This window comes from Medicago sativa, chromosome 8 (assembly GCF_051527215.1).
Source record: "Medicago sativa cultivar Bolivia chromosome 8, Bolivia_mono, whole genome shotgun sequence".
Taxonomy (NCBI): Eukaryota; Viridiplantae; Streptophyta; class Magnoliopsida; order Fabales; family Fabaceae; genus Medicago; species Medicago sativa.
In genome coordinates this window covers 80789090-80814827 of record NC_140756.1, presented here as the reverse complement: position 1 = coordinate 80814827, position 25738 = coordinate 80789090, and the positions used below count along the sequence as shown (strand labels likewise).

Sequence of the window (25738 nt, the reverse complement as noted above, 5' to 3'; positions counted from 1 at the left end):
AATAAAATAGTATTCATTATAATAATATATGTAAATATTTCTTTCCTACAAAACAAATTAACGGTTTATTTTTTAGATGAATTTTTTTTAAAGCTTTTCCTGCTGAGTGCATTAAAAAAGTCCTACTACTATGAGCGCTCACTGTAATATGAATGTTTGGCAAATCGTCAGTGAAATGCTGCAAGATTAGAATAATTGGGATGCAAATAATATAGTTTATATTAAAGAAGATTAATAATAACAAGCATGCAGAAAGTACAGTTTTATACACCATGGAGAGCATTCCCTAACATAAGTCAGGAATAACATAACCCACTAACACAAATGATTCCAACCTATAAATGAAAGTTATCAGCTAACTGCTGCTATAATGAAAGTTATCAACCTATAAATGAAAGTTAAGTCCTTTAAAAATGTGAATGATGTGCACCCGTCGGATTTTTGGTACAAATGTTTGTGCCTTAAAAAATGGCAAAATATCTCTTTTAATCCTTTAAGTTTGACAAAAATATTGTGTTAGTCCTTTAAGTTTTTTAGGCTTTGTTTGGGAGTTTGGAAGGGAGGGGAAGAAAGGGTTTTGGGGGGAGAGAAATCTAAGGGAAAGTTGGGAAAATTTTCACATTTTTTGAAAGAGTTGTTTTTTTAGAGAGTAATAAATTAATGCTTATGATTAATATATTTTTAATTTTAAGAATATTATAATAATATATATTAAATTTTAAGAAGAAGTAATGAGAAAATATCTTAAGGGGCATTTGTTTCAATTTTAAAAATGACATTCTTGAGAATACATAGTTAGGGAATGATTATACCAATGTTTGTTATAAGGTTGAGAAAAAATATTCTTAGGTATAAATGTTCTTAGGAATAAAGTAACTTCTCGTAATTTTCCTTATTCCCGTATGAGAAGGTGGGAATGAGCATTCCGATGAAATCCTACCTAGATTTTAAAAAATTGTAACCAACAATTTTTTTAGGAATGTCAACTTATTTGCCAAACACTTTTTTTTAAAAATACTCAGGAATCAAATTTCCATATTTTAAGAGTTGTACTCATGTTCATGAAGATCTCACACATGTGTTCTTTGACTGTCCTGCGGTTCAAGTATGGCGCTTGTCTGGTTTATGGGAAGCTGTTCACCACGCCGTCATGCATAATGACTCGGCAGCTGTGACTGTTTTCTCATTGTTGCAGAATTTCTCTCCGGAACTCAATCAAAGGTTTGCTGCCAATTTGTGGAGTGTGTGGAAACACCGCAATATCAATAAGAATGAGACGTGTGCTCAAGTTGTTGAGCGAGCACACCATTTAATTGAAGGATGGCAGGCTGCCAAGCTGCCCAGCACCTCTGACATGCAGCATCAACAGATGGGCAGAGACGCGCTTGAAAATCAGCCATTCAACCCCGCTTTTCCGCGGCCCAGCTCTGCTGGTACCGCATACTGGCAGGCCGAGAATCTGCTCAGCAGTTCAGCACAGCAGCAGTAAATGCATGGCAGCCGCCCGCGGAACTTTCAGCCTCTGACTCCATCATATGTGCGGCCAAGTTCCCCTGGTTTTGCAGTTCCGCAAGCTCCAATTCTTCCTACAAATTCTGAAACGCAGCAGCTAATGCACGGTAGCAGTACTACGAATGGTCATATACCGCATATAGTGCACGCCCATCAAAACTCAACAGGTACAGCAGACCCAAATCGGTGGCATAAACCCCAGCAAGGTCGACACAAATGCAATATTGAAGCCGCATTCTCGTCAATCCGAAACCACACAGGTATTGGTATTTGTTTGCGTGATGATAATGGTGCTTTTGTCTTGGCCAAAACTATGAGTTTGTCTCCTATGAGTTCTGTAGCAGTGGGAGAGGCTCTTGGTTTACTTTATGCGATGCAATGGATGCATGATATGCAATTTGACAATGTGGACTTTGTAGTCGACTCCAAAATAACAACGTATGCTTTTCACTCCAAACGGATAGATGTTACGGAGTTCGGTCATGTCATCTCAGCATGCAGGGATATCTTCTCAACTTTTACAAACTCTGGGGTGGAGTTCAATCAGCGACAAGCAAATGATGTGGTTGCTGATGCTTTAGCAAGCGAGGACACATTTTCAGCTAGTCCCAATATCTATTTTGTAATACCCGATTGTATCGAAACTCTTTTTATTAATGATATGTTATAAGCACTTTTTCTTTCAAAAAAAAAAAAAAGAATCCTTTTCAGTTTGCTTGCTATATATGCTCATTTAAATAGTGTTTATAATCTCAAATTCACGAGTCACACTCATTTCATATACTTGACATATATGTCAAATTCTTAGTGATTTATACTATTTTGAGCTCATTCGGAACATACCACAGCAGAAAGTTGAACAAAATTGCAACAATTATTTGGAGTATTTGAAAGAGTCTTAACTTATGAGTTTGACAACAAGTTTTTGAAAATTGTAATCAAGTTCTTGCAATTAGAGCGAAAGTTGTCTCATTCAAATAAAAACTAAAAGAAAGGGAGCGAACATGGGAAAATTATGACATAACATTTGAGATAAATTGAATAATCTAGAACTGAATCTGTAATTGTATTCTAAATTATGTAGAGAACTTAATCTGTTATAATGCATGTATGCAGTGAGACCGTAATTCTAAAGGTTCCAACTACACCTAAACTTTAGAGACCTAAAAAAGCACAAGGGGAGACATGTGCACTTCAAAAAGATAAATGCATAAACCTGCACTAAAAATTAGGCATAGCGGCCTCAAAACTAAAGGAAAAGCAATATCAGCCACAAACACCTCAAAAATCATAAAAGTATGGAATAGAACTGCTCTATATTGCAGATCCAACAGCAAAAACAAGGCAGAACCTACACTTTGCTCTTTATATCATCAATGATTGGAGAAGCAATGATTTTTTTCTTCCTGTTTCAAATAATTTCCAATCTTACCCACCTCTAGACTTTAAGATATTACTTACTTTCATATGAAATGCACTAGCCAATGACATGGTGATTAAAGAGACGTCATTCACATTACAAAAAAATTTGATTGAAAATACTCACGCAAAATCAAAACCAACGAATTACTTAATAATAAAAAAAGGAGAATTGACATTAATAAGCTATCAAAAATAAGACCAATGCAAAGTGGAAATAGAAACTAGTCAACAATACATAGTGGTAGAAAACAATACCACAAAAAAAAAAAAAAGCAAACAAAGTTCAATTTCAACAACTAAGAGTGACTCAATTATCCCTCCTTGATTATTTTGCAACAGTTAAAGTTGTCTCATTCAATAAGTTTGAAGGACCCAATATCAAATCCAATGCTATCCTGAGTCTTATACCTTCATCCACCTATAACATACATATCATATTTATCAGTAAACTTTTCCTAAAAACTAAAATACAAAAGCAATTGAAAAGGAAGTATGTCATACATCAATCTGATACTCATTTGCTCCCTTTTCCATCATCCACTTTATCACCCATATTCCACAGTCATTCCTAACATTGAATTTCATGATTAGATAACATATAAGAAAAATCAAAATGAAAATAAATTTGGATTACGTAGGAGTTAACTAGCACGAAAATAAAATGGTATCATAAATTGATTTTGTTAAGTTTGTAAAAGGTAGTCATTAATATCTTCTTCACAATCGACTCATACACACATATAACTGCTCTTTGTATCTTAGCAAGATGTCTTTTTATATAACAACTTTAAAATGTTTTATCATGATAATTATCAAAGTAAATAATGAAATGAAAATGAATTCTTCAAAAAAATTAAAAAGTAACGAAATGAAGATCATGTAAAATGGTCAGAGCCGGTCCTTTAAATTTTGATGCCTTAGGCGAATCAAGAGAGTGGTGCCCTTATAAAAAAAAAATCCAAAAAAAAAATGATAAATTAAGAGAAATGAACTAAAAGACTATTAAACATTTCATAAAATTAGCATCTTATAAATAAATAAACAAACTTGTTGATTTCTGAAAAGTGAAAATTGGTATGAGTATTATTGAATAATAAATAAATTGTTTGGCAATCGCAATTGACACCTACTCATATATCTTATGTAGTTATGATCAATGGCATACAACACTTGTGCTTTTGGCAATTGTTTGTTCTTGTGTTAACAGTTGGAGAATTGAGATGGAGAGATGTTTTTGTTTACAAATTGAGATGGAGAGATTAAACATAGAGAATGAAAATTAGAAAGAAAAGAGACTCATAAACTCGGTAAAATATTGTGACTTTTAACTGTTAATATGGAAAAGCAAAAAATCTATCTCTTTATTATTCATAACACTCCATATTATTATTATTATTATTATTATTATTATTATTATTATTATTATTATTATTATTATTATTATTATTATTATTATTATTATTATTATTATTATTATTATTATATTAATTTTAGTGCCCAATTAGACTATTGACTATCACTTGATTTGCTCATATCACTCAACGGTTCAATTGGTAACACATTTTTTTTTTTTGTGAATGTGTACATTAATTTAGGTGAAAAATTGCTAACTGATTTTTTTGGTACATGTAGTGTAATCAATGTTATTTTAATTTTAATGTGGTAGTCAATATTTTTTGGTGCATGTAGTTAACAGATTTTATTCTAAATTTCATTTAATCACTACTGTTATTAGTTTAGACTTTGTAGTGTAGTGCCCTATAATTTTGTTAGCAACTCATATTTTACATTTTTTTATGGGAGTATATATACATACATATATGGTGTATGTATATATACATATAAGTAGTAAAAAAAAACTTGGTGCCCCTAAAATTGTGGTGCCCTGGGCTGCCGCCCCCAAGCCCGTGCTCAGGGCCGCCCCTGAAAATGGTTTTACCTCTTACGAAACAATAGTGAAGTTGTGAGGAAAGGAAGATGAAGGTAAGACAAATGCAAAAGTCTCAAAACAAAAGTGAGGGAAGTTAATGAATAGTGGATGAGGAAGAGTCTCAAGTGAGGCAACGTGTGTGCTCATCTTACTATACAAATGAAAGAACAAAATGCAAGCAAACCCTAGCACAACCCTAGGATTAACTTGATTTGTTTACTGAAATGCCACTTCTTTGGCTCCAATTTCAAATTGTTTTGAAAACAGCCGTATAATGTCGGTTTTAGCCAATTAGCCAATAGGAGCATAAGGTCGGTTTTAACGTGAGAAAATTGAGCAATAGGAGCGTAAGGTCGGTTTTGAGAACAGAACAGAACAACTTTGCTTCCTCTTCTCTCAATCGATTTTCATTTTTGTCTTCACAAACCCAAACTCTTTCTCCACCTCTCTCCCATAAGGTAGCTTCTTCTTCCTCTCCTCCCAATCCATTTTCATTTTCACCTCACAAACTTAAACTCTCTCTCCCATACGGTTTCAATTTTCAATTTCAGCTCACAAGAAAACAAAATCATTACAATTTGTTTTTCAATTCTTATGCATTTTTAGGGTTTCAATCTCTTCTAATTTTAGTTCTGATTCTGTGCAAAATTATTTGATCTTATGTTTTTTTTTTCTTCTGAATCCTTTTGTGCAGGTTGTAAGATTCAAGGTTGTAAGTTGTAAGATTCAGGTTGTAAAAAAGATTAAAATAAAATGCTTTGTTCATCATGTAAGATTCATATTTCTTTTTCTCTTTTTACATGATATGGCCATATATTATTTTTGTGATGCTTCTGTTATTTGTATAATAATGGTTTTTGATTTAACTATCACGTATCTGTTCAGCGTATCGTCTCATCTCATCTGCAGTTAGTGAAATATACGTTGCATTTGGAGGATTAATGACTCTAAAAAGCATTCACTTTGATGAAAGCTATTTTGTTCACCACTTCCACTTTCATTTTTGCTGTTGCAGTGATGGCAAATCTTCCTTCATCATTAATGATTTCAGTTTCTTGCCTATACCTTCTGATTCTCCTCCACCGCCGAGTCCAAGAAGGTTTGATTTCAGAAACCTTCCAATTCAGAAACATTAATCGGTTTCAATTAGCGATGTGAAAAAGGTTCTTCATCTCATTGTTTTCATCTCTCTCCGTCTTTGGGTTTTGATTTCTCCTCCAAGGTACTATCTCTTTCCCTTTCGATTACTGCTCTTTTTCTAAGCCGATATAGACGAACATCTATTAAGAGGAATTTTTTTTATTGAATAGTGAAAGTCTTTCCTCAATTGAGTTAATATAAATAAACCACTGAAAGATTAAGAGATGAAGCTTTGACAAAGGTGATGGTTAACGTTTTTGCCAATTTTGGGTTTATATTGACCTTTCCTCAAATGATTAGCCTTTTGGCAAAACAAATTCTCAATTTTATATGTTTTGTTCATGGATTAAAGATCAACCGACTAAGCTTGGAATGAATTCATATGTTCTGTTCATGGTTAAAATATCAGATTCGATGTGTTGATTTTAATTTAATTTGGTTTTTTAGTTGAATTTTAACGTTAACTTGCAAAGCTTATTTGGAGTTTTTCAGATTTGAATCATAATTTCACAATTCAAATGTTTATATTATCCATTAAAGTTTACTTAAGAGTTTGTAATGTGTCAATGTGTAGGATGTTTTAAGGAGCCAATATAGACCTTTTGTTGATTGGATGGAATCAATGCTGACAAACTTTAACAAATATGTCTTCTTATCATTTAGTTAAGAGATATGTCTTGCCTTTTTAAACGTTGATTTTTTGTGTTTTCAGTCTAATTTTCTATGTGGTTATGTAGATTAATAGGAGTAATTCTTTTCGGTTGTCCTTTTATCAACCTGCTTCTTATGTTTCTATCATTTTTATTTAGGAATTGCCATTCTCAACTATGGATATTGTCGTTGAACATTTATAATTTAGTTATCTAATGAAAGCGCTTGCGTAGGAATGTATATTTTGCTAGCTAAATGCTATTGTCACAAACCTATATAACATAGGTTCCATTTCTTTTTATTGTTTCACCCTTGGCAAATACTCATGAGAACAAGCAATAACCATTAGATGTGGAAGACATAAGCAACAAAGGTAAAACAAATTACTCTTTGTGAATCAGTTTAAGTTTTTCATCTTACTTTTGCCTCTCCCTTGGAAAACTTTTTGAGAAGGTATATGTTTCTATCATTGACTCCAGGAAAATATACACTGCATAATAGCATACTCCTTAACCGTTTGAGCCATGAAGAAAGTCAATACAATGTTTCTAATGTTGTCTCAATTGATTTGCACGCTACTTCTTTTCAAATTATTACTTTTTAGTCTAGATGCATTTGAAAAGGAATTAGTATTTATGTTAGTGAATTCCTATATGTATGATTGGTAAGGACATTAATGCATATTAATATGTCTACTATCAATCTTTACTAAATATGCATATTTTAATGATTGACTTTGATGGTGTAAGCAATTATACTTTAATAAATTATGAAAAAAATCTGATTTTTATCATTGATTTTCAGCAAATTATATGAAGTAAACCTGTTGGTTATTTATAAACTAGTATAGTGACCCGTGCCAAGCACGGGGAAATAAAAAGCTTTTTTAATCAAATGTATAGATATTATATTATGTTATCTTAAAGTTATAAGTGGGGTTATAATTTAAATTAGATATGGAAAAAATATATATGTTAATTTTGTATATATTTTAAAATATCTAAACATTGCACATAACGATTAAAGTATTTGGTTTTATACTTATACTAATTATTTGTAGTATAAGATGTACTCATTGTTAAACTTATTATATATAGTATTTTTGCAAAAATACGCTGACGTACTGTATATTATTATTTGTTGACATAATGTATTTTATTAATCATAAAAACTAAAAAAAAAATTATATAATAGTCATTGTCAGATGTATACACCTAGTCTGTGAATGCAAACGTTAAATTTTTTATGGGTGTGTATAAATATAGTTTGGGCTACAGAAAAGCCGATTGTTATTTGTTTTTATTTTTTACAAAACCAATGGTCTGATGTAAATATTGTATTTTAGGGTAACAACGATGTAAAAAAAAAAAGTTCCGGGTATTGTTATACCTGAAAAATGCATCAATTAAAAGTCAATGGCAGGAGGATATGCTTATATAGAAATTGCAAGTCATGTAATGACCAGTACACCTTATAAAGAAATTTTAAAAAAAACGACTTCCAAACAATACACAACTTTAGTTTTTTAAATTATAGCAACAACAATTCTAAAACATAACGATCATACTTTTTGAAAAACTTCACGATACACAACATTTGCGGTCTCCTTGCAAACATTATTATCTTCATCCAAGATGAGCAGCTTCAAACCTTTTCTAGAAGTAACTCGAGAGACAGCGACATAGAGTTGTCCATGCGTGAACACGGGCTTAGGAAGATAAACTCCCACTCGAGACAAAGATTGACCCTGACTTTTATTTATTGTCATTGAAAAACAAAACGTCAATGGAAATTGCCTGCGCCTGAATTTGAAGGGTAGTCCTCGATCACTCGGAATAAGATCCATCCTGGGAATGAATACCCTAGTACCTGCCCTTTTTCCTGTAATTACGGTAGCAGCTATCGTGCTCTTCCCTAGATGTGTAACTGTCAGCCTCGTACCATTACACAGTTCATTGGCCTGATCGATGTTTCTCATCAGCATAACAGGACATCCCACCCTTAGTTTCAACTGGTGATTTGGAATTCCAGAGCTCTTAATACCATTAATAAATTCCATTGTGAACCACTCACTCTGGACATCAGAATTTTCACCCGATCGACAAAAAGAATCAAAGCTTAAATACTCTTTCTCTTCACCTGGAATCAGGGACATCATATATTCGTTAACATGCTCGACTGAATCAAACATTGGTGCGAGTATTCCCTTTTATTGGAAAAATAGCGGGTCGCTAAGGTTATCATTTAAATCGGGATACACAAAGTCTATAAGTGACATCAACGGCTTTGTTGTGTCTAAAATGAGCAAATCTTCAGGAATTTTTACCTTCATTTCACCATTCTTATCTGAAGCGTAGTTGCCGTCTCCAATTGAGAGTATTCACTTGCCAAAATTAGCAATTTCTTCCTGCTCTGCATGTACCGAAGATGCACCCAATCTCATATTAACAGTAAGCCTCAACACATTACAATAAGCCCATATCTTTGATTAATTGACTGAGGCATCAACAATATCCTGCCTCGTTCCTTTTCGGAAAACATGCAATATCTGCCTGAAATCACCACCTAAAACTACTGTCATTCCACCAAAAGGTCTAAACTCGTTTAGGGGATCATTCTTGGACATGATATCACGCAATGATCGGTCAACTGCATCAAAACACCATCGGTGCATCATTGGAGTCTCATCCCAAATTAACAACTTTGTAGCACGCACCAGGTCTGCCCTAGGACTGTCCTTTTCCATCGTAAGAGATGATGCCTCATTAATCTCAATAGGGACTTTCAGCGTCGAGTGCGCGGTTCTTCCACCTGGTAATAAAAGAGCTATTATACCGTTGGATGCAACATTCAATACAATTAACCCCTTCGATCTAACAACAGCCGAGAATGTATTCCATATAAAGGTTTTCCAGTACCACTATAACCATATAAGAAAAAGAAACCACCGTCGTCAGAACCAATGGACTCCATGATCTTGTCATGCACACATCTTTGTTAATCAGTCAGCATCAGTAACATATCTGTGGGTGTCTTTTCCAGTTCATCTTTGTTGTAATGTAGCTCATCAACGATAAGCTTGTTTGTGAAAGTTGGCATGTCTGCTGCGTTTGGCCTGGGCATAGATTTGAAATCAGTAAGCAACCGTCTGTTTTCCTAAAACAACATTTCAATTTCAATCAAACACAGGTTCTTCAAGTCATCATCACCGATACGCATATCTGCATATTAAATGTAAAGTCACAAAATTAATATTAACACCTAAAGAAAAATGATAGTAAGAGAATATATGCAATGCAACGGAAAAAATGACATTGAAGTTATGACTCAATTCTTAATCGAAAAAAGCTTCTTTCAGCTTAACTCAAACTAAAAAAATAAGCTTATTAGTAAAGGATTTCCCAAGCCATTATTTATTTAACGCGAAAATAAATAGATATAGGAACTGCTACAAAATGATGTCATGAATGCTCACTAATCTAGATAACGTCAAAAATTAATCAATTAAAGAACAGAAAATGTGAACAAATTAATCAAGATATACATAGTGGAAAGCTATATATGACAGTTTTGTGGCATTGAAAGTAGGTCCTGCATTAAACGTATGATGTTTGTATTATCTGTGGGTGTGTCGGTGTCAGTTTTGCGCTGCTATTACTTGATGTAGCCGCTGGCTGGGAGGCTTCTGTGTGTGCATAATTGTTGCTGCGTCCGATTGGCTTTTCTGTTTTGTAGTAGCAGGTATTTCGGCCTGTTGTAGTGCAGCTTTGCTGCTGTGCAACTGCGATTTTTTAGAGGATCTTTATGGGCATTAGGTTGTGAGACAGGGTACTCTCGTGTAGGAAGCACCACGGTTTGTCGTGGTACTTTGCTGGGTTTGGTCATTGATTAAGGCAACCTAGTGTACACCTCGGCCTCATGATTTTTGGGTGCAGGCGTGTTGCCTTTGTTGGTTCTTGTATTCATCCGCTGTGCATTTGTCCGTCTAATAAAAATAGTGAAAAGCTCTCTGGTGTGTCTACTTTGTTAGGTAGCCTTGAATTTATCTCTGTTTTACTTAAGCTATTGTTTTCTTACGCGCATACACTAGTATTCAGACATATGTGCCCTTTGTATAATTTTTATGGAAAATACTTATTGTCATTTAATGTTTAACTTTAATTTTTCACATATCAAGATAAAAATATAATATTCTCTAAAAAAAATATAAAAGTGTAGTATTGGTAAGGAGTATACTTGATAAAATCATACACCTAGTAAATTGTAAATTTAGCTTATATTTTTGGACACATAAATCATTCAAATAGGACTTATAATTAAGGAGAGATAAATCGGCCAAACATTGAACCGTATAATTCTCCTAAATAAAATCCGCTGAATATGTTATAAATTAAAATAAGTTGCTTAACATTTAAATCATATCGACATATGTTATACATGTCAATAAAATTATTAAAATGAACAAACGACAAAGAGGAGATTGCAAAATACATAATTTGTAAATCACAATATAATTATAATTGATTCAGATTGAAATTAAAATGAAAATAAAAAAAGTCTTGGAAAACTTATACAATTGAGTTTGTATCGCTCTTTTTTGTTCGATACAATCTAAGATTTACATCACCGCCAAAGTTACTCGTATAATACAGCTTTCTCTTTTTTATTTATTGATCAAAAAATTTATATCAACTTATTCGTATAGTTGCATGAATTATATTACCTTGAAAATACAAACAAATAAAAATACAAAATTAGATTAATTTAAAATGTCGGGAAAAAATTAAATTCAATATATACAAATAGATGGTTCCATGAGAAGCATATATAAATAGAGTGGGTGTGTGACACAGTTGACATTATAAACGAACCAAACATGAATGATTCGAACAACTCGCTCCATGATTCTTTGACCAAGTTGATCTCAGCGATTTTATCAGATCTTGGTGTCATGACAATTTTTTGGAGTTTGACAATACTGTTTGGAAGAAATGTGCAGGTGAAAATGATGAAAGAAACATACATTATATATAGAAAAATAAATAAAAGCAAATTACATCATGAACAAATAAAAAATATGATGCAAAATTGGTTAATCCTTAAACGTTTGATTGACTTACAACCTAAACGGTGACACATGTTACACTCTAATTGATTTACATATTAAAAGGTGACAATTATATTATAATTTGATTGGTTCACTTGTGTAATGTATAATTCTACCAATAAACAGGGTCGGTCGGTCCTAAGATTTTTATTGCCTTGGTGAATTAATAAAATTGTGCCTTTTTAATTATTTAAATGTCTTTCTTCTTGTATTTTTTATTGCAAAAGATTCATTAATAATCAAAGTTCTTTAAAAATATATTTTCAATCGAATTAATCAGCGATTTAAAAAGAAATATATTTATATAGTACTAACTACTACGTAAAATTAATAATTTTGATGCCCCCTACAAAATTGTTGCCATGGATTTATGCCCCTTCCGCCACCCTCAGGGCCACCCCTGCCAATAAAGACCTATGACGATTTGTTTAACTCTAATTAGTTAAAAATTAAAACAAAGGATCGATATACAATTTAATTTGATTGGTTGAGTAAATAATCAAGGATCAAGATTAATTCCTAAATAAAATAAATTGATACTTATCATATAAATTTGTTCGACATATGTTATACATATCATTAATTAAAATTATTAAAATAAACAAACGCCAAAGAAAAGATTGCAAAATACAGAATTTGTCAATCACAATATAATTACAATTGATCCAGATTGAAATAGAAATGAAAATAAAAATGTCTTGGAAAACTTATACAATTGAGTTTGTATTCATTCTTTTTTGTTCGATACAATCTAATTGAGATTTACATAACAACCAAAGTTACTCACAAAATACACCTTTCTCTTTTTTAATTGTTGCTCAAATTTGTATATCAACTTCTTTGCATATTGGCATGAATTATATTACATTGAAAATTGAAAATACAAACAAATAAAAATACAAACATAGATTCATCCATGAGAATCATATCTAGAAAGAATGGGCATGATTCGAACAACTCGCTCCATGATTCTTTGACCGAGTTGATCTCTGAGATGTTATTAGATATTGGTGTCATGACAATTTTTTGGAGTTTGACAACACTATTTGGAAGAAATGTGCAAGTGAAAATAATGAAAGAAACATATCTTTATATAGCAACATAATAAAAGCAAATGAGATCATGAACAAATAAAAAGTATGATGCAAAACTGGCTACTCCTAAAACATTTGATTGGCTAACAACCTAAAAGGTGACACATGTTACACTCTAATTGCTTTACATATTAAAAGGTGACATTATACTATAATTTGATTGGCTCATTTGGGTAATGTACGATTTTACCTATAAAGGACTTTGATTATTTGTTTAACTCTGATTAGTTTAAAATTAAAACAAAGGATATATGATTTGATTTGATTGATTGAGTAAATAATCAAGGATAAATATATTTTGCTTCATCTACTTAATCGACAATACCGTAAAAAGAAGCAATAATAATTGATTATAAATGTTATTTTCATCTTTAACAAAAGTTCCATATATACACATTTGGTAAAAAAAAATCATATATATATAACGTGAAATTAAAGTGAGATTTTAGATATTATTTCATTTATTTGGTGCTTAATTTGGTTAAAATAAAATTATTTGGACATTATTGCCATCGATTTTTCCATAAAAGATAATTAAAGGTGTATAACATTTTCATTTATTTTGAATGAAGATTGAAATTTGAATATGTGTGTATTAAAAAATTATAGAATATTCCCTTTGAAATAAGTTAAAAAAGGTAAAAAAAAAGCATTAAATGATAAGAGGAATGTGAAGATGCCACATGTACTCTTGATTTGAAGTAAGGTAAATGTTTATAATAGAGATAGAGATAGAGATATAAAAAAAAAAGGTATATCAACAACCATAAATCACATCAAATTCATTATTAGATGATACTAAAATAATTTAAAATGGAAAGAAATTAACCATAATTTTTTTTGAGAGAAGAAATTAACCATAATAATTATGATTAGTTACCACTACTCGCCAAGAAAGATAATTGATTTATGTATCCTACCGAAAACGTTGGTCTATTAAAAACTTTTAACTCTCCCTTAAAAAAACTTTTAACTTTAAAAATAGCAATTGAAGATTGACCAATTTAAATGGATGTTTAATGAGTTTAATAATATAAATGAGTGTTAAACACGTGTAGTAAATAATTTACCAATCATCTCAATTTAAATAACAGTATAATATGTGTACTGAATAGATAAACAAAAATAATAGCATCAAATGCCAAATTAGAATGCTTGGTTTAGTCTACCTGTCGTGTGACTAAAAAAGTTCTGGCGGGGTTTGCATTATCATATATACATTTGAAGAAAAAGCCTCAACACTTCTTTGATTCCAAAAATTGTCATGTCACGTTAATTTTGAAAATAATTTGCCACACGTATTTCTTTTTTTTTCCCTTATCATTAAATGCAAAATATCTCTCCAAAATTAGTGTTGACTCAATTGATCGTTTAATTTCCGTCTTGAATGCTATGATTTGCAATTGTATCAATAAAAAAAATTAATATTTCTTTATACGCTCACTTAGAACTCCTTTTTCTTTTACAATCGAACACTTCTTCTCTCTTTTCACAGCTTCACCTTGCTACACTATTAAATAAAATTAGCTAAAATAAAATAATTTTTTCTGTTTAGACCAATTATACCCGATTTTCACTTAGTTCCTTCTCATACTTGCATATAAGTAAAATGTGATATATTTGAATAATGTATTTCCGGTGTAATTAAAAGAGGAAAAAAATTATATAGAATAAAAAATTATATAGAAGATCTTTTTTGTTAATTTCAAATATCTCACATTAACTTATATAATAGACTAAAGAATACACCATTTAACGAAATTAACAGAAACTAAATGTCCATTAAATCTGACATAGCAAAAAAATGAAGAATGAGGTTTAGTTTTTTTTTTTTTTTTAGTGGCTGATATAGAAAACGTGTAGATAGATTATACACTAATTTACTACTATATCATATGCCTCAAATTCCACTATTTTTCTGTGCCTTTCCAAATTTCCTTCATTATTTTTTTTTGAGAGAAAATTTCCTTCATTATTGATTAATTAAGTATATGACATTTTTTCAAGTCCATTATTTTTTGAAACCAGCACTCATGTATACTTGTTATGTTGGTTAGCTATCAATCAATATTTATGTGGATCTATTTTTCTTGATTAAAAAAAAAGACAAACTGTGTATTAAATAACTGAATTAGAGCGGCTTTTTTTTATAGAAGAGTTAGAGCGGCTTTATCCATGAGCCTTAGGCATATTATTTTACACTATTAATTGATACACAATAATAAAAAAAATAATAAAAAAACTGACAAACAAAAAACAAACAAACTATTTGCTATATATAAAAAATTTTAACAAATCTAACAAAACAAATAGTGTCAAACAACCTTAATATCGTAACCAAAAAAAAAAAAAACCTTAATATCCATAAGAACCATTTCTGTTGATACACAATAATAAAAAAAAAAAAAACTGACAAACAAAAAACAAACAAACTATTTGCTATATATAAAAAAATTTAACAAATCTAACAAAACAAATAGTGTCAAACAACCTTAATATCCATAACAACCATTTTTGTTGAGTAAGACAATTGGTCATTGTTCATATCTCTCACAAACCACAATGGAACATATATCAAAAACGAAATCAATTCTCGGTGTCATTTGGATTGTAAAGAGGTAGGAAGAAGAAACACTAGAAAAAAAAAAATCAAATAGAAAGAGAGGCGGAGTTTTGATATGAAAAATTTGCTAATTCATATGTCTAATTTATAGTATTTTTCACATGGTAGTTTGGTAAAATTACCACATCTATTGTTGGCCAACAAAATGAAACGTTTTTGCCTTTTTAAAGAACACAATAATATAATTTTTTTGTTTTGTCTGTTTTTGATACGTTATTAAAGTACACAAAAAGAACAATAAAATAAATTGCTTTTTTTTGTCCGTTTGATGAATTTGCCTCAACGAAACGTTTTTTTTTTATTTTTTCCTATTTTTAAGAAAATCATATTGTATTTAATTGTTTTAATGGCACTTTAAATAAAAAATCATTGGTATGATTTTAACATAATAAAGTCTCATAATATTATTATTATTATATGAAAATAAAAATAAAAAGTAGTTCATTTCATTAATTCATTAGCTCCATTAATTGCCAAACACATGAAATTGCTTTGGTTTGCTTCCGAGTGCCACATGTCAATTGAAAAAAATACTTAATTGAAATCCAAATGTTTGAGAAAGAGCGCCACATGTCAACACCAAGAGAAGAGAAAATTACTTCTATATTGGGACATGAAATAGGTCCTAAATTTATATAATACTAGTATGGACACCCGTGCCAAGCACGGGCTAGAATTTCGTCATCCTCAATGTAGAGAATATTGTGGTGCATCAAGTGTCAGTTAAATCTCAACATTGGATAAAATATTGGAGGTTGAAGAACATATAAGTGAAAAATAAATCATATACTTAAGTCTTAAAATTTTGGATGAAGATGTAACATCATTTTCACTTGTGTGATTGCTTTTTCTACATTGTGTCGATTCACACAAGTGTTGGCTCCCCATAAGTCCCAATGGTGATATCATATCCGTTTCAACATTTTTTGGGAGCGAAAGTGGTTCGTGGTGGTGGATCGCAGACACGGAGAGTCTCATACTTAACGGAGAGATGCTAATGTGTCAAGTGTGAGTTAAAATAACACATTGAATGCAATAGTAGATGTTGAGAAACATATAAATGAGATGACTCGTATATCTAATGTCTTAAGATTTTGGGTGAAGTTGTGATGTCAATCTTACTTGTGTGCTTGCTTTTAACCTAATGTTATGATACAACCGAATAAAGGTTCCCACGAAAGTCTCAACATTATGATGATTTGTTTTGTTAGCTTTTGGTGTCATTTGTTTAATTTTTTTATCTTAAATTTTGGTTTTGGGATGTCATTCACTTTCAAGCAATTTTTTATTTAACCACTATTGTATTTAATTCCTTCACTTTTGGTCTTTGGTGCGATTTGACAATGAAAAAATGTAGACGTGTTCTGCTATGTTAATAAAATACATGCTTATTATGGTAGCATAATTACCCAATAATTTCCAACTCCTTCAACAAATTCATAAAATTACCAGCAAATCATTTATCTCTTGCACAAATTCTTTTTTCATCTTATTTCTTTTTCTAATTTACTTTCTCTTTTCTATTAAAAAAAAGTAAAAAAGACACCCCTCTATGAATTCGCCACCAACCATATTTTTTTTTACCTTGTTGTGCCTTTATGCTTATTTGATTATCTCATCATATCAGAAATATAAATAGTCTCACACTTGAGGGAAAGACGTTAATGTGTCATGTTTGATTTAAACTTCATGATTATATGAAAGAGTAGATATTGAGCAACATATAAGTGAGAAGACTAATATACGCAAAATCTTAAGGTTTTGAGTTTAGATGTTGTGTGAATTTCACGTGTGGGGTTTCTCTTGGTCAAATATGATCATTAAACTCATTGTAGGCACTCTAAGAACTCTGGACATCGTGATGAATTGTTTTGTTAGTTTTTGGATTTCGTTTGCTTAATTTTTTTTATATTAAATATACGTTATTGGAAGTCATTCACTATTATTTAAAATACATTCACTTTCGCTTTTTGTGAGATCTAACAATGAAAAAAATGCATGTGTTTTGCTGAGCTGATAAAGTGATATTTTAAAATTATGTGACATTTTCTTATTGAGTTTATTTATTTTTGGGTAGAATAATCACTCGTAAATCTCAAACTCCTGCAACTAAACCATAAAATTACCAATAACTCGATCTATTTTCAATACTTCCACGGATGAAACACTCACTATTTTTTTCCTATCATTTCTCTGATTTTCAAATTACTTTTTCATATTCTTTCTTTTTCTAATTTCATTTCTCTCTTTTTGTGAAAGTTAGAATTATAAACCTCTCTCCATGAAATCACCATCAATCCACCTGTTTAACCACGTTATGCCTCCTTCTGACCTTATTTGGTTATGTTACCAGATCAGAGACGCAAACAGTCTCACACTTAAGGAAGATATGTTAAAAAGTCAATTGTGATTTAAAGTTCCACAATAGATACAATAGTAGATGTTGAGACACATATAAATGAAATGACCAATGTAAGAGTATAAGTTTAATTTTATATTAAATTTAAATTTTTTGTTTTTCATTTTTATGCATTTTTTTTTATTAATCCCTATTATTTTGAATTTCTTCACTTTGTGTCTTTGGTGAGATTTAACCATAGAAAAACTCTAATGTATTATGCTGAATTAACGGAATATGTGCCTAATTATTAGAATTTCTTAAATGTTATTGTGTTTTTTTTATTAAGTCTAATTTTTGGGAAGTTAATTACTCAAAAATCTCCAACTCATTTGACTCACTTTATTCTTTATAACCTCAGGGACAAAACACATTTTTTTTACCGGTGTCATTTATCTCAATCTCAAATTTCTTTTGCATCATCTTTCATTTTCTAATTTTCTTTCTCTTTTCTCATGAAAGAAAGGAACATAAATATCTCTTCATTAAATCACCACCAACCCACTTTTTTTATCTGTTGTGCCTCCGTTTGACCTTATTTGACTATGTCATATAATTACGGACATAGAGAACCGCACACTTGGGGGATAGATGTTAATATGTCAAGTACTCCCTCCGGTCCTAAATATAAGCAAATTTAACTTTTTAGGTTCATTCAATTAATGATGTATGTGGTTCATATTATGTGGTTCATATTATGTGGTTCATATAAGCAAATTTAAAGTTCTAGAATTGATGGAATAGTAGATGTTGAATAACATATATGTGAGATGACTCATATATACGTGCCTAGATATTTTGAAAGAAGATGTAATGTTTCTCATATAGTCTAATACGATGATACAACCCAATGTAAGCTCCATGAGAATTGCCAACATTATAATGATTTATTTTGTTATTTTTTGGATGTTATTTGTTTAACTTTTTTTTATCTTAAATTTTATATTTTTGATTTCATTCACTTTCGTGCAATTTTTTTTATCAAGACTATTTTTTTAACATCTATTATTTCAAATTTCTTCGCCTTTTTTAGAGTATGGCCAAAGAAGAAAGTTAGTTATCAAGTTCCAATCTAGTTGAGACGTCATGCCTTTCTCTTTTATGCTTTACATTCTATTCATTTATTAAAAAAAATCTTCACCTTTGGTCTTTTGCGGGATCTCACAAAAGAAAAACGTAGATGTGTTATACTAAGTTAACAAAATACATTTGCTAAAAAAAAAAGTTAACAAAATACATGTTTATTATATATTTAAAATTGATATGGAGTTTTTTTAATAAGTGTAATATTTTGGTAGTATAGTTACCGACTAATCTCCAACTCCTTCAACAAACTCATAACACTAACAGCAAGTTATTATTTTCCCTTATTATTTCTATATGTTCAAATTCCTTTTTCATCTTATTTCTTTTTCTAATTTACTTTCTCTCTTTTCATAAAAGAAATAAAAAAACATCCCTCTTTGAAACCACTACCAACCCACCTAAGATTCACACCTTTCATTTTAACTTGATTTAATGATATCATTAACAACTCTTATATTTGTCCTTCAAAAAAAAAAAAACTCTTATATTTGAACACCAATTATTTTCAAATACTCATTCAACACCTCATTTAATTTTCTCTCTCTATTTATCTCTTCCTCCCAATATTTTTCGTACTATTTATTATATTCTTCTTCCCAATGTTTTTCGTACTATTTCTTATTATGTGCTTGTTTGACACTTCAATAACTGAAAATGAAGACAAACATGTGCACTAACGAATACACAGCGACAATAGATGTCTAGTAAAAATAGATGCTTAGAGCATCGCCAACGATGAGGTCCTCACCATTTAAGATACGGTAACTAATAGGTATCCCATGAGAAATTTTTTTTGAGGGTCTTCTAATACCGAGAGTCTCACTTAAGACCCCCAATTCTTAATTGGACCCGACAATACTTTTTATTAAAATAATATGTTAGTGTTGAAATGTAAATGATGAAGAGTTATTGCTGGGAACCATTTAGACTTTTTGTTAGAGGATCTCCATTGGATTACTTATTATGTACTTTTATTAAAAAATTATAAATGAATGATATGTACATGGGAGACTCGTTTAAAAACTCAAAATTGGGGGTCTCCATTAGGGATGCTCTTACAGTTTGATACATCAAAAACAAACAAAAGACGAACAACGAAACTCTAAGATTAATGATTTTGGGCCCACTGAAAAAATGAGAGTAGTAAGTTTTTTTTTTTTTTTACAAATAGTGAGTATTGTTGAAAACTCAAAAATACAATAAAATGGAAAATAATTTTGAGTTCTTTGGTTCAATATCAGAATTGTGTGAAGAATGGTGGAATTAGAATCAATATCTATAGAAAAAAATTCAAGAAAATCACTAAATTAACGTATGGATCCAAAATTTGCTGCAAAATTAATTAATAATATATTTTATAAAAAAATTACATCATGTGAAAATGAAAAAAAAGTATTAAGTTGTTTTTAAAAACATATGAGTAGATAAAAAAAGTATGAGTAATTTATTTTTTTCTCATCACAAATGTTTTTATTTTTTTCATAAATAATATGAACTTAAATAATGTTTTTTATGTACCATTAATTCAATCATTCCTTATATATAAATAAAAAAAAAACTTTTTTCTTTGACCCTTCTTATCACCCTTGTTTTTTATTTTCTTGCTTCTACAAATAATATGAACTTTTTTATGGAAAGAAATAATATGAACTTAATCAATGTTTTTTATACACCACCAAATCATTCTTTATAGAGAAAAACAAAAAAGTCTTGCTTTGAATGATGTTTCTTATGTGGAACATAGACACCGATTCTACTAATTTTTGCTCCCTTATTAAATTATAGCTGCTATGTTGGTACATGTTATCCTTCAAAAAAAATGTTGGTACATGTTATATATTTGTTTTTTTTTTATCTCTTATTTGCATATCTTGTGCCTAGTTTAGATTCTATCAATATTTTTTAATTTTTTATTTATTTTATAGAGAGAAAAAAACCTTAATTTTCGCACATAAATTTTTCAAATCACATGAAAAAAATACACCCCAAAATTTTATATCAATTCTCATGATGTAAAACAAAAAATATGTAAGCTATAATTATTGCATACATATAAATTTTCATGGCAAATTAATTTCATTTCATGTCCATTCTCCTACATTTTTGCGCGTAAAAAGTTAATTTGATTAAATGTCAAAATATCTTTAAATGAAATTTAAGGTGACAGTAAAGATAATTGGGACAAAGACAATCACTGAAATTAATGGAAAAGATTATGTTGCCTCTTTCTTTGAATTCGGTTTATGTCCATAATTGTTTATTTGGCTAGGTTTATGTCCTTTAGTTTTTTATTTGTCATTTTTTTCTTAATAAATTTTTAGCCTAAAAAGCTTGTTAAAAAATATGCTTAAAATATCTATAATTTGCTATTTTAAATACGAAAACTATCTTGAATATTATTTACAAATGAAAGATATAATATTTTATTCATTATCATAGTTGAAAAGTGATATCTTTAATATATTGAATTGATAAAAAAAAGAACATCATTAAATGTAATATCATTAAAAAATAAATTAATGTTTTTGTAATGATAAATGTTAGTAATTAGTTGCAAAAGGAAGCCATTAATTACATTAACTGGAACATTCATTTAGAGTTAGAAGTCGTGATTATGCGTCTCGAGAAATGGGTCATGATTCAATTCGATTGGATGATAAAAAAACATTAAATAAGATGAAGAATGTGAAGATGCCACATGTACTCTTGATTTAAAGGAAGGCAAATGTTTATAATAAAGATAAAGATTGGTTTATATTCGAACAATCATAACTCGTCATACGTGTTATTAGTTAGACACTTGCAACAATATCAATATTTACTGCTAGCATTTTTACAATCTCAATGCAGATAAAACTACTTAAAATTCATATAACATCAGACACTTGAATCAAATTTTTAATATATACAACTCTAAAAATATAAAGCTTGATTAAAATATACAACTCAATGTAAAATTTTTTTACAACTTTTATTAGTTTTGTAAAATATTCAACTCTACAAATCCTTTCTATTGTTGAGAGGAACTCAACAAATCCATGTAGTCAAACTTCACTTATTGCAGCCTTGCACTTCATCTTTGATTGAATCCACATAACTGGAAAAATAAGAAATTAATAAAATCCAGTTAAAACCAAAGAACAATTGGTCGAAGAGCAACCCATATATATTTCAACTGTTGCTAAAGAAGAAAAGTTGATCAATTTTTTTGGCAAAAAGACTATAAAAATATAGAGATAGAAAGAGGATTAAAAAATAAAATAATAGGTTTAAATAAATTGCAAACTGAGAGTAGTCAAGAACCATAAACAAATATGTGATATTTAGAGAATAAGGATGAGACACTATTTATAAGCACTATGAAGAAAAATAATACAAATATTTTTTATAAAATAATGGATACAAATTATAAATGAACAAACATGATTGTTTTGAAATAATTTTGAATTCTATAACTGAATGTTGAAATGATGCGAGGAATGGTTATGGTTGAAGTAATATTTATAACAAATCTCTATTAAATAGTGGTTAAAACTTTCTGTACACAAATACTAATGCAAGAACGATCAGCACGCATTTATGAACATTTACACAAATACGGGTTTCAAACCAATACTAACACGTTGACACCGTCAATAATCTAAGAAAATAAAATATTTAAATCCACTTACCTTGTTACACTTGAGACTATGATTTTCATCTAATTGATTTTTACTATATCATATCTTTGTGATTGAAAATATGATCGTGATTTAAAATATGCTCCCTAACAACCTGAAGAGAAAAAAAGAATGGTGTTAAAGCTTGGGAGGAACATATGGAAAAGAAGAAGATAAAAAAATATGTTCATTTTTTCAGGTTTAACTATGAAACAAATTAAAAAAATGCAATGAAAGTTAATTAATAGCATTTACACGCCATTAAATCATTCATTTTTTAGTCACCATTTACTTTTTTAATCACAAAAAAATAAGAAGAAATATTCTTTGATGAGAGAGATATTCTGTCATAAAAGAATTAAATGAATAATTGCATTTGCAAGTGCCACGTGTACTTTTCAAAAAAAATTAAGGCAAATATATATAATAGAGATAGATTTCAGATGTTGATGTTGGGATGACATTTGATAAAGAAAAAAATAACACCAAAATCACATGTATGATTAATGGTGAAGGCTCTGATATACCCTCTAATTCATGTACGCTAAAGACGAAAGATGGTTTGTGACATATGTTAATTGATGGTTTTTTATTTGATATAGACTCTATTTATATGCTATTTATGCTCACTGAACACATTTTATACTCTTATTTTTAGGCATTCATTCTCAGTTGAGTGATGTTAATGAGGTCAATGATTTAGCATCCATTGAGTTTTGGTTTGTTAATTTTGCAGTTTATGAATTTTCAAATTGGGGGTTAAAATAAGAGTCTGAGCGTTTGTTTAATTTGATTTTTGGTTATTATAAATCTATGTGTTTTTTAATTGCATTACTATCAAATCCTATGAGTTTTTGGTTATTGCAATATGCTACACATGATGCATTTTCCTTTCATGGGTTTAGCTACTATGAGTTTGTTGCCTACACATTCCCAACGGAATGAAAGTTCTTGATGAAGATTTAAGTTTCAAATTTGTCTATATATCAGAATTTTTTTTATTTCAAATGGAATAATAGGATTTGGATTGTGGCTTATGTTGTTTGTTTTATTGTTGAGGGTAGCTGACTTCTTTGTTAAGTCTTCTTGGCATGTATGTGAAGGGCTTTCAATTGCATTTTTGAATTGACAAACTTGATTCTCTTCTTAGTATTTATATATTCTTGCTCATTTTTGTCTTATGACAATTTTCTTCTTATATGTATATTTACCAATATTAGTTTTGCATAGTTTTTTTTCTTCAATATATAACAAGATCATTTGCTTTCTGTCCCCTAAAGTTTCTTATCCAACTATTGGTAAACATACATATGCATGAACTTGCTTAGTTCTATTGTAAATATGAACTTATAGTTGTCAATTCTCTTTGCTGCGGCATCTTGCCTCTGATTGGTTTGTTAAGTTTATGATTGTGTTTAAGTATGATTTTCTCTCTAAGAACTTAAGGAATAACCATCATGTGATTAGTTTTGTTCAGATTTATGGACCAATCTTTTGGTGTGGAAAACATCAAATTTTGGCGCTGATTTGGTCGCTCCATCAGTTAGCCTTCAAACAAAGGTCTTATTTTTCTTTTTGCAGAAAAACATACTTCTTACAACTTGATTATATTTCATGTGACGTAACTGACTATAAGCATCTCATTACAAACCTAATGTATAACTATAAGCAATGATTTAGTATTTTTTTTAGTCTTTAGGAGTGCTGATTTAGTATTTTTTCTTCGGATCCTATCGATATCATTTCTTTTTACTTTAGGAAATTGTTTTGGTTTGTCTTCGTCAAAACAGGTTCATTGCTTTTTATTTTCAGAATGGGTGTTAAGACACAATTATGAACATCACAACAATGAAAAAATAAACATGTTTGAGCAAGTTTATTTGGTTCTTATGCAACTATAGTGTAAAACATTTGAGTGTCTTAAAACTCTTAGAATAAAATTGACATGTTTGGTTCTTTTTAAGTACCCTATTTTATTGTTTGGTAGATAGATTTAAGCTATCTTCTTTGGAAAACTGTTTGCATGATAAACATGATTGTTTTGCAATACTGGTATGATCCTTTTATTTGTCATCCTATATCAAGGTAATAAATAGATTAGTGTTCCTTTTTTTTACTTGGTAAAATGCAGCACTGTTAGCATGTCAGTAATTGATGATTTGTATAATTGTTAGCAAGAGAAATAACAGGTGTGCCTCTTTTTATTTTGCCAAATTGGTTTGATTTTTATGAATCTTTTTGTTTTTATACACTAAAGCCTATGTCAGCAAGTCTTAATTACTTAGGTTTTGCAGATTTTTGAATCACTTGGTCTATTCCAATCTTTTATGCTAATTTGTATGGAATTAGCGATAAGATAACGCTAAATATTAATGAATCTTTACGATGGTGATGTTTTCTGACTATTTGCAAATATATGTGTTTGAGTAAGTTCATTTTTTATGCATGTATTTACTTTTTGAATGTATGTTATTCTTGATATATTAATCTCATCTTATAATTATACATCTTCTGTTTTAGCAAAAGGGAAAGCTACCTGGCTGATTTAGTTTTTGAATGTATGCTATTCTTGATATATTCGTCTCATCTTATAATTATATATTTTCTGTTTTAGCGAAAGGGAAGGCTACCTGGCTGTTTTGCATGACAGTTTGGATTACAAGTTGCTCCGTATGTTATCCTTCGTGATCCATGCCAAAATGAGTTCGAGGTGAAAGTGGAAAAGAAAAATGGGAGAGTTTATTTTACGGATGGCTGGGCCGGATTGAAGAATTTCTACAATATATTGGTTGGTTCATGGATCACTATAATTTATGCAAATCAAAATCTTTTTCTGATTTGAGGAAGGGATTTGTATGAGAAAGAATTTTTATATCATAAGAAGACTCCTCCGAAAAGATGAACATTAATACCTTATTTACAAATATAATCATATTATCATAACAATTTCAGAATGTACTTTAGTTTATTTATGAACTATCTAACCTCATCTACCCTTCAAAAAAAAAAAAACCTCATCTAAATATTCATGTCAGCATTTTAATGGTACATTATATTCTATAATGATATATTTCTCAAATTAATTGAGTTGATTAGAATAATTGCGTATTTTGCAC

At 29.9% G+C, this 25738-nt stretch overlaps 1 long non-coding RNA gene across 16 annotated transcripts; it reads left to right on the top strand.

Moving 5' to 3' along the window:
* The first annotated feature begins 4959 nt into the window (after positions 1-4959).
* LOC146902117 (uncharacterized) lies at positions 4960-25568 on the top strand. Of its 16 annotated transcripts, none has more exons than XR_015021899.1 (6): positions 5157-5322; positions 5559-5633; positions 5880-7028; positions 23066-23161; positions 24100-24182; positions 25237-25568. It is a non-coding gene; the product is annotated as an uncharacterized LOC146902117 (long non-coding RNA). The 16 variants fall into 16 exon arrangements; XR_015021896.1 differs by having other exon boundaries at positions 24090-24182; XR_015021900.1 differs by having other exon boundaries at positions 23066-23182.
* The last annotated feature ends 170 nt before the right edge of the window (positions 25569-25738 follow it).